Raw genomic sequence first — 17,102 nt, 5'->3', positions numbered from 1 at the left:
GGTGATCTATTAGCAACGGGAGAAAAGAGAACAGGGAGGGAGAGGAAGACATCAAGGATAATTACGAAATTTCTGGCTTGAGTAACCAGGTCGTAACATTCACAAAGACAGACAAGGCAGAAAGTAGAGGAAGTTTAAGTGGGAAGATAATGGATGAATTAAGCTAACTGAGACTGAATTGTCTAAGGGATGTCAAAGTGTCTGTCCAATAGGAATTGGCTACATAGACCCAGATCTCAGGAGAGAGATTTCAGAGCCAGAGACATCTATTTGGGAGTCCTTGTAAGGTGATGGTTGAATTCATAGGCATATATGAGATCACCTAGGGAAAGTACATAGAACTCACGAAAGGCTCAAATCCAAGGGCAGATAAAGAAGGAAGACCTTTGGAGGAACTGAGAAGTTGCAATCACAGAAGTAGGAGGAAAACCAAGAGAAACCAATTCATGGAAGCTGAAGGATGTTTCAAGAAGCATGGCGTGGCCAACACTGTAAAATGCTGCAGAGATATCAAATGAAATAAAGACTCAGACCATAGCCATTGCATTTAGTCAGGAGCTTTTAGTGCCCTTGGAAAGGAAAACACTATTTCTGAGGAGTGATAGAAACTGAAGTCAGGCAGTGGGTTAGGGAGTAAATGGAAGTTGAAAGTGTGGAAAAAATGAATGAAGAGATTTTTTAGAAGCTTGGTTTTAAAAGGAATGTGAGAGATGGGACCAAAATCCAAATGAGACACAAGACCGAGGGTACTCGTACGTGTGTGCGTGTGTGCGTGTGTGTGTGTGTGTGTGTGTGTTATTTGGTTGGTTACTTTGTTTGTATAGTTGAGAGAGCCCTTCAGTGTTTATGTCCTGAGAGCGATAGAGTCAGGGAGAGGCTAAAGATACCGGAGAGGGAGGATAAAAAATGGAGGGCGTTTCCTAAGAAGCTGGTGGAGAGAGACCAAGGGCGCTGACGGAAGAATTAGCCTTAGATAGAAGGGAGAAGGGACACTTTTCTCAGGACCAGCAGAGGAGGGAAGGATGGATGCAAGTGCTAATAGGAGTATAGGTAGTTAAGGGTACTAGTTAAGAGACTCTTACTGTAAATCCTGATCAGCTGTCAGGAATGAGAGAGTTGGTCACAGTAATATAGCAATGGTTTCAAAAGCAATCACAGGACCTAGTTTCTTCAAACAAACAAAAACTATACGTATATGTATATAAAGAGAAAAGGAGGAAGAAACTTTACCTTAAAAGAGACTTACCAGACATGTCAACCAATCACAAAATATTGACCTTATTTGGATCCTAATTCAAACAAACTTTTTTTAAAAAGTCAAAAGGCAACAAAGAAATGTGAAAACTGCCTGTATGTATGTCTAGTGGTATTAGAAAATGACTATTAACTTTTTACTGAGATAATGCTATTGTGCTTAGTTTTTTAAAGTGTCCTTATCTTTTAGAGTACGTACTGTATTCACAGATAAAATAATATGATGTCAAAGATTTGATTTAAAATAATTTGGTGGTGGGATAGAGGCCAGAATGGAACAAGACTGGTCACGAGCTGAGTAACAGATATGTGGAGGTTTAGGACACTATTCTCTATGCTTTTACAAATGTTTGCAATTTTCCATAATAAAAATGTTTTTAAACTAAAAATACATACTTTTAAACGCCAGAAGAAAAAAATAAGGCAATTGTGGGGAATGAAAGTGATAACCCAAGACACATAGAAAGATTAATATGCAGCATTGTAAGTCTGCCTAAAGTTGAACACAATCAATTTGTTGCAACAAAGCTGAGTGACTTTTTTTCCTAGCAGCCTTCAGAAGGCTAGATGTGAAAGTGAAGAAGTTGCATTGGAACAGGGTAAGGATCTTGAAGAATATGACAGCAGAAGGGATACGATGGTATTGACTAGAGAAAAAGTGAAGCATTAAGCCATCATCCTGTCTAGGCTGGATAGGAAGTATGTGAAAATATGGAAGTGACTGACATGATAGGGACAAAAAGGAACCGGAAGTCTTGAAGAAAATGCATGGCTGGAAAATGGAGGTGAGAAAGCTGGAAGAATTGTAAGCCTGTGGTTAGCAAGCCAGTCTATGGAGTTTAAGATTTCAGCTCTGGGCGATGACAAGGTCAAGTGTAATTGCAAATGCCTATGAAGTGCCTATGTAAAAGGATGGCTGAAGTGGGATGGAGGTGAAAGTCAAATAGAATTAAGACAGTTATAAAAGTGTGAGGTTGGGTGCTGGATGGGTCCTAAAAGAACACTAAAATCTCCCATAAAGATGAGGCTCAGTTATAAGTTCTGTAACGATAAGGTCCATGTCTCTCTTTTTAAAAAAATTAATATACACCCAACATTGAAGACAGTGCCTGGACCACAGAAGGTGCTCCAAATAGTTGTTGAGTACATGAATGTAAGGACTATGGCACTAACTTTTTTTTTTATATAAAATTATTTATTTATTTATTATTTATTTTTGGCTGCGTTGGGTCTTCGTTGCTGTGCGCAGGCTTTCTCAAGTTGTGGCGAGCCGGGGCTACTCTTCGTTGTGGTGCGCAGGCTTCTCATTGCGGTGTCTCCTCCTGTTGCGGAGCACGGGCTCTAGGTGTGCGGGCTTCAGTAGTTGTGGTGCGCAGGCTTAGTAGTTGTAGCTCGCGGGCTCTAGAGCGCAGGTTCTAGAGCGCAGGCTCAACAGTTGTGACGCACGGGCTTACTTGCTCTGCAGCATGTGGGATCTTCCAGGGCCAGGGATTGAACCCGTGTCCCCTGTATTGGCAGGCAGATTCTTAACCACTGCATCACCAGGGAAGTCCCATGTCACTAACTCTTTAACTTAAAGCCTTCAAGTTTCTACTTACCACTGGTTAGTGGTTAGTTGGGAGTGGGAGAATGGCATGGAAAAAACAAACCAATGAATATGCACCAGAGCAATATTCATAGAGCAAAAGAAATATTAAAGGAGTTAAAAGTGGAAGCTACGAGAAAAAACTCAAATGAGTTCACTCCTTCTTTAGTCATTTATACCTGAACTAATATATGAGCTGTGGTCAAGTTAATAACTATCTATGAGTGTACGAAAGGATATTTTAAGGGAGGGGAAAACAAGAGAGGATTGTTTGCCTAGTGCCCTGCCCTGTTGCTGTCTGGCTGGGACCTGGCTCAAATGGGAGTTGATCTGGATCACACCAGCCTGAGGTCATCTCCGGTTCATAAGCCAGGGAGCAGGGCGAGGAATCAGGCCTCTAGGAACCCCTGTAACTCTGTAACTGGGCAGAATAAACTCCTCACCCTGCAATTGATCTGCCCGCCTAGGAATCTCAGGAACAAATGAGAATTTTTGAGAATATAGTTGGCTCTTATCATTGGGAACATAGACCACTATCATTCAGTCACTGTTGATTCATTTATTCAACAAAGACTGAGAAATAAAATAGTGGTTTAAATTGAAGACTTCCCTGGTGGTACAGTGGTTAAGAATCCACCTGCCAATGCAGGGGACACGGGTTCGAGCCCTGGTCTGGGAAGATCCCACACGCCACAGAGCAACTAAGCCCTGCGCCACAAGTACTGAGCCTGCGCTATAGAGCCCACGAGCCACAACTACTGAAGCCCGCACGCCTAGAGCCCATGCTCCACCACAAGAGAAGCCACTGCAATGAGAAGCCCTCGCACCGCAACGAAGAGTAGCCCCCGCTCGCCGCAACTAGAGAAAGCCTGTGCACAGCAACAAAGACCCAACACGGCCAAAAATAAAAATAAATAAAATAAATAAATAAATTAATTGAAGACATGATTTAGAAAAGACATTAAAAAAAAGAATGTGAGAGAATTAAAGACTAAGCTTACAAATAAAATTCTTATTAATCTCAAATACTGAGTGAGTTTACCACTGGCCACATACTGTCATGTGCTTTACATAAATTCTCATGTCACCATCACAGTAGTCCTGTGATCCAGGTATTACTAGGATTCCCATTTAACAGGTGAGGAAACAGGGTAAGAGGTTAAATGACTTTTCCAAGACTACCAGCTAATATGAAACCAGTCCAGGTCTAGCTGACTCTAAGGCACACGCTTCTAACCTGTACTCTAAACTGCTTTACTAAACCCTGGAAGTCAGGAAGGGAGTAGATGAAGCCCCATGTAGACAGACTTGAGCTACTAGTGATGAAGGATCTGAGGCTTTGAGGAGTTAGGAATGTAAGACAGAAGAAATTTTTATAGTATCTCTCTGGTCTCTGCTCTCACATTCATGTAATTCATATTTTCAACAGAGAAAGGAAAGGCTGCATCAGGGACACGTTAAGGGCAGGAAAAAAAATGGGAAAACTGACAACAACAACAAACTTCCAGAGATCATTTAGGTCACTGCCTATCAGAAAACAGAAAAGGGAGGAACTCCCAAAGTCCTCGAGTCCCTATTTCCCTGTGAATGAAAGAGACTAGTATGTAAATAAGAGCTTTGCATAAGCTAGACATTCTTTCAAGTCCAGTTTATCTAGCATATGAGTCACTTCCTTTTTAAAGCAGGAATTAAAAGAGATAGAGGCATATAATCATTACCTAGCACAAACCTTTTTTTTTTTTTTTTGAGTTTAAAAATGAATTTATTAAAGAATGGTCTTAGGAAGGCCACAATGTTTGATTTGTCGTAAAACGAAGTTCTGGGGCTTCCCTGGTGGCGCAGTCGTTGAGTGTCCGCCTGCCCATGCAGGGGACACGGGTTCGTGCCCGGGTCCGGGAGGATCCCACATGCCGCAGAGCGGCTGGGCCCGTGAGCCATGGCCGCTGAGCCTGCGCGTCCGGAGCCTGTGCTCCGCAACGGGAGAGGCCACAACAGTGAGAGGCCCGCGTGCGGCAAAAAAAAAAAAAAAAAAAAAAAAAAAAGTTTTGTTTCTTCATGCTGTATAATAAAGGTAATGTAAGAAGGTACAGAGTTATAAGCTTCTTTCTACTGGAACTCTCTGATAGTACGGCACAGTGCAGTCACTTCTGCAATGCCGGAATAAATTTTTTAAAAATCTCTACCATGCTTCTCTTCAAAAAGCGATGAACAATAACAGGATAGCATTAAAAAGCCATTTTTTTCCCTATTCATTCTGTAGTATTGGAGCCAGTATTTTTACCATCACAGGCTACAATATTCACTTTATCCACTTTAATAAGTTCTGTCACCTCTCCGAATTCAACATCATTCAATACAAAAGTCCACACATTATCACAGAATCTGTACGTATTTAGAGAGCCCCTGAAATTGACTCTGTTCCTGACCCTCTGTGCCCATGCTGAATTTATAGCCTTATCAAACTGAAGTAGAACTTGAAGGGCAAGTTGGGGGGTAATCTGTTGAGACTGTGTAAGCTCATCGAGGCTCTCCTGAAGACTGTTTCCCAAAGTGGTATTTCTGTACAACGGATATGCCATGGCTTAGGAGGGAGAAATTCTTTTTCTTATTCAGGCTTGCATTGATATCTGTCAAGTCACTGACCCACACAATCTTAATAGACCTTTTCTTCTTATTCAAGTAGCAAAAAGGTAAAGGGCTCCTCCTTGGACAAAACAACATCATTTTGCATATACTGTACACACAGTCTGACCAGTTCCTATCCTTATTGGCAGAGAGAAATGAACAAGTAAGATAAACAGGCAGATGAGATGATAGAAGAGGCCACAGCCGGTTAACCTGCCACACTTACAAAGGAATCTGAATAACAAGAAGCCTTTGACTGACTCAGGAAAGGTTTATCTCCTCCAAAAGGAAGTTTAACCCCACGTCATCCACTAGAGCAAAGATGCTCATAAACCTTTGGAGGAAGTCTCAGAGTAGCCTAATGCCAGAAAAAAGGAAAAGGAAACAGCAACCCGTTCATTCACAGATAAAGGCTCCGCCTTGACCTTTCAACTGAAAAACAAATATGGCTGTATTCTGTGATGGCACAAAAAGTAAACAGGAAAGTGACTGGCCTCTTTCCCATCTTAATGCCTACTGTAGATCTTGTCCCATCCCTGCAGTATATTTATCAGGGATGACTTTTTTTCTTTTCTTTTTTTTTTTTTTTAGGATTAAAGATTCAATTTGAAGATTGAAGCAGGGAGGAAGAAGGAAGCAAAGTAAGTAGAAACGGAAGCACATTCCCATTGCCTCGGGAATTCCAGAACCCTAATCCATCCTTCCTATATACCCTGCACATGAAAATGTGTCCAGAAAAGCCTTAGATTCACCCAGTTCCGTCAGCGTCCACAGTTACTAACATGCAAAGCTAATGAGAGCCACCAGCACCAAAGTTTAGAGGTCTTGGGATGTCCTACATAACACGACAAAATTCTATGGAGCATGCACCAATAAAGTGCTGTGCTGGGTGCCAAGGTTACAATAATAAACAAAATAGATCATTTTTCTGTTCTCAGGGATCTGTGGTCCAATGGGAGAGGCTGACAAGTTAACTATTGGTTCCAATGCAGCATATGCTAAGTGCTATAATTGCGGGGTGGGAGAACAGGTTCCTACCGGAGCTCAAGAGGGAAGGGGGTCTTCTCAGGGGACATAATATCCAAGCTGAAACCTAAAGGATGAGTAGGAATAAAGAAAGGATTTCAGGGAAGGGAATAGGCAGGAGAAAGAGGAAGCTTTGCCTGGGTATACAGAGAACTTGGAATGCCTTAGATCCACCCCATAAAAGAAACAAAACCCATGTCAATTAAGAACTAGGTGTTTTCCTCTTCTAGTGTTTCATCAATTAATCCTCCTTGTGCTTTATGAGAAAAACCCTAGCCTTTGCTCTCTAAACAGCAATTTTCCCTCACTTTGCTTATCAGGTAATTTGTGAGTCTGAAGTCGACAGCACTTGAGTAATTAGATTTCAGAGTATTGGGAAGGTTTCTCCATCCTTAAAATTCTTCCTGACTTATTTCATGTTTCTGAATGTACTGTTAGGACTAGATAGGTGATTGTTACACACACAAAATGAATGTAAAAGTACATACATAGGAACAATTATGAAAATAATAACAGCTAACATTTATTACATGCACACCAGCACCAGCCACTTTTTCTAAGTTCTTTATGCATATTAAGTCGATTAATTCACACAATAGTAAAGTCTACTGATATCTCTAGTTTGCAGGTAGGTTAACTGAAGCACAAAACGTTTAAGCATCGTGTCCAAGGTCGTACAGCTAGCAAGTGTAGAGTCAGGATTTGAACTCAGACAGTCTGACTCCAGGGTCCATGAGTTTAACTGCAACGCTAGTCAATCAGGGCGAAGACGGAAACAAACTTTGCCTCACAGCTCTTTCTACCTCTGGACAGTTCTGTGTGGGCCAGAGCTGAGCTGCAAACCTTTCTACCAGGTATACCAAGCAACGCAAACTATCCGCTGTTCCACCTGTTAAATCCTAAGGCTGAAAACTTCTGAAATGTCCAGACTCCTCCCCAGATGCTTTGAGCTATGTTACTTCTGTTAGGAGCCCCTATATTCTTTCATAGAAAAGAGCAATTTCTGGTCATTTGGGACCGTTACTTCAGGATGACCGTGATTACATTCATCAAGTTTCTGACACTGAGCTTGCTAAAGGTGCCTTTTCTGAGGAAAACTCAAAACAATCTTAAGCCATTCCTAAGTCTTTACCTGAGGAATTAAGCTGGCTAGTTCTACTGTGGGAAAGTCATCTTTAAATAATTTGTGTACCACACAAAGAATGACTTCAAGAAAATGTAAACAAAATTTTTTTTCCTTTAGTAAAAAGTGTTCTAAGTTGAAGATTTATCTGCCTACCCACAGGAAAATAGAGCCAGCTGATTTTTTTAAAAGGTACCAGTTACAGGCCACATGATTCGACATGAACAAAATACTGAAACATCTAAAGGGATGAGAACTATAATTTATCCATATCATTATTTTTCTATTTAGAATTTAGTGTCATTTTATTAATTAGAAAAATGAATCTGGGGGAAAGGTTTTAAGAATACTTATCAGTTCGGTTTTGGCTGCAAGTAACAGAAACCTCCTCCTCAAAGTTGCTGAACAAAAGAGAAACAGGGGCATCTTTGGCTGATGGTAGAATCTAGCTTTGTGGATTAACTTTGAGCCCTTATGGGTCTTTATTATTTTCTGGATATTCAGCTAGGAATATATATTGCTGTTAATTTTTTTTTTTTCCTAATAGTAGTTGTCAAAAACAAAAACAAAACCTGACCAACTTTCATGAGTCCTAGGAGTCAATAGTTCTCAGATCATCATTTCTATTTTTCCCAAATAGATCAAAGCTGGATGAGAAGCCTCAGTAAAAAACTATGTAAACATTGCTTGTTTAAGATAACCAAGCCTCTCGGCTAACATCAGATAACCCCTGCAGGACTAGTAGAACTTTCTTGTAGCCATAGGCAGCCCTAAAGGCGGGTAGAGAAACCATTATCAATGGGTTTTACGTAGCCCCTATTGTGAAGATCAAGAGAACACCAAAACCCCAGGGGTGGGTGGTGGTAGGAATGATTCTAGAAACTGGTTTCAACCATTTCAAACCCCAATTTTTGTTTTAATTGAAGATATTTCATTAAGATCAAAGGTTTTTCATTATACTTATTTACAGTTCCTTACTAGTCAAAAAGGAAACAAATAATAAACACCTTTATCTTTAGGGAGCTTTTGACAACAGTTTAAAACAGTTTTGTAAATCTGTTTGTCCGTTTGAAATTGTTACCTATTAGATGCCTGAAAACTTGCAATACCAGGGATGTCAGCCTTAAAAATACCGATAACTGCCATATTGGTTAGTGAAATCATGTTAAAAAAAATTATGTATCTCCATTCTACCTTTTTACTTTTTTAACCAACTCTAATTTGTCATTCATAGGAGTACGTATAGGATTTCCCTCTTGCTCTTAGATTTTTAACATGTACATTCTCTCTTCTTTCAAATACTGGTTGATACTCCATTGGAAACAAGTTGCTAAAGGAGCTAGTACAATGAGGGGCATAATGCTTACCCCAACTTTTTTTTCTTACCCCAACTTTAAATAAAGGCCACGCCACACACAAAATAGATTGGGGAGCAAAAGTGGTGAATACCACTTTCTAAGCCAAACTCAACCCACTTGTTACTTTCTATCATTACCCACTGCCCTCAATAAGAAAAAACTTCCTGGCAATCCATTTATGCGAACCTCTAAGCAAGAACGGAAGGACTTAACTGCAGAATGAGTATTCTAAAGAAATATATATTTCTATGTTTATAAAAATTGTTCTGATTTAAAATATTGAAACATTAAGATAAACTTTCGAAGCTCATTTGTCATGAGTTTTATTTCTAGCTTCCAGACAGGTTCATATAACAAGCACAAATGTATTTCCTTTCTGGGTATCAGGTACTTATTTCTATAAAGAGATCTTACCTGTCTGAACGGAAGAGACAGATAGAGTTGCTACAGTCCCAGATCTGTGTCTCTGCTGCATTTAAAGTGGCACAGTTTCTCATGCCTGTTTTTCTTTATAAGCAATTAAAATTATTTGAGATCATTCCGCATCCCCTAAATTTCAAAGATGCAACTGTATATCACAGCAAAAAGTAGTTGAATTCAAGTGGCTCATTATTCAAGGATGAGAGGTCAAATTCATTCAGGCAATGAACAACCAATTCTGGCTGCATTCAACTGTTTGTGGTTTAGGTTATTTTCTTTTTTAAAGAGCTGATTTTCCTCTCAAACCAATTCAGTCTTCCACAAACTGTTTATACGGGTAGATAAAACTTTTAACACAAAAGCCAGCAAAAATTGTATATGTACAAGATTTGCTTATTGACAATCAGTACTGAACTACATTAAACACTGATTTTTCTTCCATTTAGATAAAATTCTTAGATTGCTGTGATGAAGTCTCATTCGTTCTAACTTCCTTTAAGAACGAGGACAGCCTTTGCACACTGACTGACATAAGGAAAGAGTTTCGTCGTTGGTGGTTTACAAATGCTTTTGAAGGATACAGGTGGGATTACACATGACGCCTCCACCAAAATAAATGTTGGTAAAATCATGACTCCATTCAGCATTAATCAAAGAGCAGTAGAGAAGTTACTGTGAGGAACCTTACTCAGTAAACAATAAGAGATCAAATTCCGCTGTCAAAGAGCAACTTTTAAATAGTTAAAACATGATTCATACAAATATAGAATGAACACGTGTTAACTCATATTCAACTCATTGATGGGGGAGCCAGTGGAATGTTAAAGCTGTTTCCCAGGGCTTTTGAGAACCTGTGTATTTGTAGAAATTTGTGAAAGAGAATGTCTGAACAAAATTGCTACGTTAAATACAAAACTGGTTAATGTCCTACTGGATAATCTTTGGAGATATCTTTCTACCAGACATAAATCTACAAATCAACATATAACCCCATGGAGTCTAGGCCTTGTTGGTAGTAAGTTGTCTGTTAAACAAAAGGTACTTTTCCTTGGTTAATTATATAATCCTTGGTGGCCTTTTAAACATTTCCCCAGTGTAACATTGATGGGACATGCTGTCCTATTTTTCCCTTATTTCCAAGTTTGCGGTTATTTTTCTTGTCACCTCTGAAGTTGTGCTTGAAAAAATAAAAATGAGATTCTAATACTAGATCATTAGGAGCCATTATTGAAAAGTAATTCCCAAATCTGGAAACACAAAATTTCTGGAAATGAAATTTAACTTCGTTTCTTCAGCCCTGGTTTGAAACAATGATTCTCCATCTCGTGAGTCACTGTGTTTGCCTCCCTTTTTTCCTCTCCCTATTCTAGTAAAGACCTGAAAGTTTCCTGGCAAAGCCATCTGGTTCTCCCCTCTGCACACTGGCACAAATTACACAAACTGCTTTCCTATTTTAGAAGAAATACCACATTCTGCCACACTAACATTCAACAACTTTCACCTAAGAGAAAAATGCTTCTTTTAAGTGAACATGAGTCCTTACCCTCTTGTCCTTCCTATGCATTAATGGTCAGCCAACTACCTGTTACTAGCCATTCTCCTTTGATTAGAAAGCCAATACTATTCTCCAAACAAAATGATCACCATGCCTTTAGTGTCCTCCTATCTTGTTTTCCAACTCCAAATTCTTTTGGGGGTCCCTTTTAAACTTTCCTGAACCTGATAGATTAAAATGCTCTCCTAAAACTCCAACAGATATTGAACCAAGGACCAAGTATTCCCACAAATACTGGAAGAAATGAGATTACATTTCCTTTGCCTATTTCCACCTCCTCTCAGAGTAAAAGATTAGACTTTAGTAGTAAACAGATTGAACGTAGGTAAAAGATGCAAAGACTCAGAAGAGGATTTAAATGAAAAACACATGATGATATCACGCATAGGCAGAATCTAAAAAAAAAAAAAAAGATACAATTGAACTTACTCACAAAACGGAAACAGACTCACAAACTTAGAAAACAAACTTACGGTGACCAAAGGGGAAAGGTGGTAGGGGGAGGATAAATTGGGAGTCTGGGATTGACATGTACACACTACTATATATAAAAGAGATAACCAACAAGGACCTACTGTATAGCACAGGGAACTCTGTTCAATATTCTGTAATAACCTAAATGGGAAAAGAATTTGAAAAAGAATAAATATATGTATATGTACAACTGAACCACTGTGCCGTACACCTGAAATACAACATTGTAAATCAACTACGGTCCAGTATAAAATAAAAATTAAAAAAAAAACAAAAACCCACGTAATTAAAAAAAAAAAAAATCAGGTACAGAAGTAATTGCTTGGGGCTGAGGATCTGTCATTTATTGAATGTGTTGGGCTTCGGGGTGTTTTACTACTGTTCCTGCTCGACCTCAGGAAGCCATGGCACGAGCTGGAAGCACTGACCTCTGCCTGCAGTACGCTCTGGGTTTCCTCACACACGAGGACCAAACTGAAAGGAAAGGCCTAGAATGTAAACGTCTCATTAGCCTGAGTCTGGGCTTGTTGCCCAGTTCTGATTGGGTTCCCAGTGACTTCTTTTGGGCTTGGGGCCAGGACTTATTTTTATGTTAGATCTTGAAGAAATTTATTCAGTTCCCACAAGCCGCATGGTACTGTGAAAACTTTAGATCCAGCAGCTGGAGTCTCGGGGAGGGGCGTGAACAGAGGGTGGCCTGAAGGAGACAGAAAGACAAAATGCCACGAAGATAGTTAATGAGGTACAGAGCTGTGCTCCTTTGGTCACAACAATCCACGTTTTGATCAACCCATCTCCAGAGCGCAATTCCCACACCAGCTGGAAATAACGAGCTACCCAGCCTCCAAAGGAAAGCCCCCAGCGTGGGGGGCTGTGAAGGGACAGAGGACAGGGGACTTCCATTTGCTCATCACTAACCACATTCCTAACCTTGCACCTGGTACTTCAGTGAATTCATTCTTCAGGACAACCCCATGAAGAAGGACAGGGAACAAGATTCTTACAGCCACTATGTCATCAACCCCTACCCTCACTTTTAATTCCATTGACAAACACAGGCCATGCTTAAAATTTGGAAACCAATGACAGTACCAGAATTAACTATGTAACTTGAATAAAACCAGATTTAGTTCTTCCTTTGCACTTGACTCCCACAGTCAAGTGGGAGGCTCATTAGTAAGGACAGAAATTCACCCCAAAGTGAACTGAATGTATGAAGGGCTATTCAGCATTCCTGGAGGACGAATGGTGAGTCCCACCTCCCCGCCACCGCGCACCACCCCAGTGTCTAAGGGCACTGAATATGTAGATGGCTATGGTCCAAGGATAAATTGTTTTTTCTCTCTTTTGGCCAGACTTGGGTTGAACAAGGACCAAGTTCTTGGTCACATGCATGGCCCTTAACCCCCAGGGGAAGGCTGACTGGGTTAGCTGGGGTGTAGTGAGCCCTCTTGGGTGAGCAGACAGAAACCACCTGTACTGGAGGGAAGAGAACACACAACAGGCAGTCCAAAGCCATAGGTGATTTTGAAAAAGACTTGAATTATGTTTTTTAACCTATGCTAACAAAACTCTAACCTGTGACCTAACAAGCCAAAGATATTGGAAGAATCTGATGGGAACAGTGAATTAAAAGCCTTCTTTACTGCTGTCTCTTCCCAATGGAAGCAATGACCTTCAACATTCATTCACTCATCCAACAGATATTTATTGAAAGGCTACTATACACTAGACATCATTCTAGGACCTGGGCAGCAGTGAACACGACAAGAGCAATGACAGAAAGGTTCTTTGTCTTCCTTATTAAAGTAATATAGGCACATTCAAGGAAAATTATAAACTGGAGATAAACTGAAAGGAGAAATCATTTGAATTCTCCCAATCAGAAAAAAAAAAAATACTGCTAACTTTGTGGGATATATATTCTTCTTTTCAATCTATTTTCAATGTACATGAATCCATAAGTACATACATACTGTTTTCCCCAAAATACTACTAAAATGTACATAATATTGTATCACGGCTGCTTTTTTCACTTGTCACGTTGTTAGCCATATTTCCATATGTTACAGTCTGATTAAATGCTAATTTCCTCATTCCAAAAGCAGGAGTAAAAGCATTTTTTTTGAAATCCTACCCAGTGAGCTAGACTCAATAGATATGAGGAAGAGAAAAGGAAAGAGTAAATGGAGCCCCAAGCCATCCCCACCCCTGGGTTTCTGACCAGGAGAGAGCAACTGCTACTACTCCCACAGTTCCCAGTTGACTGCAGGGAAGCGGGTGGGCAGCATCCTGATGGCTGCAAGTACCTGCAGGCCCTGGTTCATAGCACTGGGTCCACCTGGCCCAGGCAGTGGAAGGACAGCGGGTTTGACAACAACACACAGTCTGGAATGCTTGACCTTTGCCTCAGGTTTTACCTGGGAGGGAGGCCAAAGCTTACCTGGGTGTGGTCAGGGCTCTTAGGGAGAACAGCAGGGCAGGCGTGGGCTACTTGGCCCAGGTATAAGTACCCTGTAATTTCTTCCACATTATATGTTACCAAAAGCCAGTCACATCCTTATTATTCAGCTTAGCACTTACGCCTAAGTTCAATCTGTTGTACTTTGGCAAAGTTGCACGCTTAAGGTCTAAATCACTAAATAATTTAAGAGAAGTCTGGTGCCCAGAGAAAGCAAGCCTCCTCTCAAGGTGGGATGTGCTTGTGGGCACCAGGCTCACACAGGAAATTCCTAGGGGAATTATCCCAGGAGCCAGCCACAGCATCATTGACTATCTCTTATTCCATGGTATCAGTAAACCAAAGTTTATTTTATCAAATGTCTTTTTTGAAAAATACTTTTTATCTTCCATTTTTTTTACCTTAATATTCCTGTAATGAATATCTGACTGCTAAATACTCATTCACTTGCTTTATTATAGCCTACGATAAATTCTTTCAGGTAGAATTATCAATTCAAAGGGTATAAATATTTTTATGACGTTTGCAACCAAATTACGAGACAGCTCTCTCAGAGAAGCTGCACCAATCTTTATTCTCACTAGTCTTGTGTGGAGGTATTTAATTGCCTATAACTTTCTCTACACTGGGTATTACCATGAAACAAAACTGTTAATTTGATATGTGAAAAAAATAATTTCACTGTTTTCCTCGTTAGCAATACATGAGCCTGAAGATATTTTTATATGCATGTTTGCTATTCACTTGTTTTATGAATTAACTATTCACGTGCCTTGTGAGTGTCCTTTACAGAGTAAGGATATTAACCCTTTGCATGTATCTACTTTGCAAAGAATGAGCTTTCATGATTTACATTTTATAGATGCCGAATCATTTTTGTCCTCTTTGCCCTGTAAGTCATTTCAACGATTTCTTTCTTCCCTTGTTGGCTGCATTTATGACTTTCCTAATCATATTCTAAAACCATATATTTTGAAAGAGCTCAGTATATAAGCCATGCTGTAGAGGAGTCACAGGGTTGCAACAAGCAATTCTTTTCAATTTGTGTTTTTAGTCTCATGTTTTGTTTTTTTTTTTGACTGCAGTTGAATTCATATATTTTACTTTGTGATTCAGAATAACTTCTCTGAGTATATATGTCAATAGACACATCTAAGTATGTAAGCAAACATACACAATATATAACATATACGTATACACCACTAATAGAAACAAAAGTGTTATAAAACAGTACTGCCCTTAATACCTGCCATATATACTGCCATTTTCTTTTCTCTTAGCCTAGTTGAGACTCAGTTAAACTGATTTCATAAACCATTAATAAGATCCAACCCACAACTGGAGAAACACTATAATAACTGAAGATGTTCTGGACCTAGGAAGAGATGTAAGCCAAACTCTTCCCCTAGAAGACTCACCCTTATTTTTCTGGAGTCCCATTAATTAGCAGTAACAATTATTATCGTCAGAACATTCTTTTGTGCTTATCAAGTGTTTTACATGTAAACCCTCACACTTTTTGATAAGGTAGGGAGCATTACTGTCCCCACGTGACAGATGAGAAAACCGCGGCAAAGAGATTAAGGAACCTGCGCAAACTCTCATGGCTAGTACGTGGCAGAACCAGATTTTGAACTAAGCAGCCCAATTCTAGAAACCCTTGTCTTAACTCCTCTGGCTTTCCACTCACTCCGCTGCAGCTGGGTGTGAGTCCAGGGACCCTGACTCTTAAGGGTGGAAGAAAACTAATTGCAAAGTTTAGCACCAAAGCTTCAGAAATTTTGGTGGTTCTAATAAACTATAAAACATTGGGAGGGGAAGAATATCGGGGAAAAGAGAATAAAAGGTAAGTTTCCATCATCCCAGTCATCGAGGACAGTTTACAAAGAACCTACTGTGTTGCAAAATCTTGTCTCTCCCTGCCCAAGGAGGAGTAGGTGGAAGAAACGTGTAGCCCATATAAACCAACTGCGGAAGGAATATTAGGACAACGGCGCTGGCTGGTTGATGGGTCAGGACTAGAAATCTGAAATGAAACTCCACCCCAAACACATGTGTGCACGTATCTGTCTCTCCTATTTTTTTTGCGGGGGGGGGTGGTTCACGGGCCTCTCACTGTTGTGGCCTCCCCCGTTGCGGAGCACAGGCTCCGGACGCGCAGGCTCAATAGCCATGGAGCACGGGCCCAGCCGCTCCGCGGCATGTGGGATCTTCCCGGACCGGGGCACGAACCCGTGTCCCCTGCATCGGCAGGCGGACTCTCAACCACTGTGCCACCAGGGAAGCCCCTGTCTCTCCTATTTTTTAACGACATGGAGCCTCTAACCTTTATTGGAATGTGTGGCTGAGAGTGGGGGAAAAGGGAGCTGAAGTCTCAACTTGTGAACAGAAACAGCATCAAAGTCCACCACGTGAAAAATGTGTTCCTTATGTTGTTATTGAGGCATCAACACCCTCCTGCTGTGCTGGTTTCCCAGAGTCCAGAGTCTTAAAGAAGAGTTGCCCAGAATTGGGGTTTTCCTAGGTCACAGGCTCCAACTCTCTTTTTCTTTCCTTTAATACTTTACTATTTGTGTTTCAGTCCAAGACTCAAGCTTGTTCTACCCAGGAGGATGATGGTCTGGTTTGGTGGTGAAAAGTGCTCCCTCAGAGTGGCAGGAAGACCCCATCATGCAAGTCTTTAAAAACTGACACAGTAATTCAGACCATCATTTAATAACGTCACAACCAGGAAGTCCATTTTTAGATCTAATCTACATCCATCTTGCTGAAATTTATAAACTTTGGCTTCCCACCCAGCCCCAGAGCGCTGGATGCCCAAGGAAATTTTGAAACAGTAATTGAATGTATACGGAGCACAGGAGAGTTCATTAACTTGCATACAACGCATCGTGATCCTCAGATGAAAGGTGCCACTTTGAACAAGGCCTCACTAATTTTTTCCACAAATTAGTCCCATAATTAAACTCCTGCTAATAGTAATTGTAAATACTTCATTACTAAATAATTCCTATTCAGAAAAGACACATGCAGCTCATTTACTTATTTTATTGCTGGATGGGTGTGTACAATGGATCTTAATCTAAAGATCCAGGGCCCCGAGCTCTTGCCGAGATAAATCAGGAGCAATGCTGAGATAAGTTAGGCACAATGCTTTCAGATCCTTTGCAGCAGAGGAAAATGGGCTTCAGCTTCCCAGGTGTAGGTCAGAGGTGGAAAGA

At 40.4% G+C, this 17,102-nt stretch overlaps 1 pseudogene; it reads right to left on the bottom strand.

Annotated features, from left to right (window-relative positions):
• Positions 1-5,029: 5,029 nt before the first annotated feature.
• LOC109552918 (transcription initiation factor IIA subunit 2 pseudogene) lies at positions 5,030-5,467 on the bottom strand (annotated as a pseudogene).
• Positions 5,468-17,102: the final 11,635 nt, after the last annotated feature.

This window comes from Tursiops truncatus, chromosome 11 (assembly GCF_011762595.2).
Source record: "Tursiops truncatus isolate mTurTru1 chromosome 11, mTurTru1.mat.Y, whole genome shotgun sequence".
Classification (NCBI taxonomy): domain Eukaryota; kingdom Metazoa; phylum Chordata; class Mammalia; order Artiodactyla; family Delphinidae; genus Tursiops; species Tursiops truncatus.
Note: the sequence above shows the minus strand (reverse complement) of the source record. Positions and strands in the feature narration are given on the sequence as shown.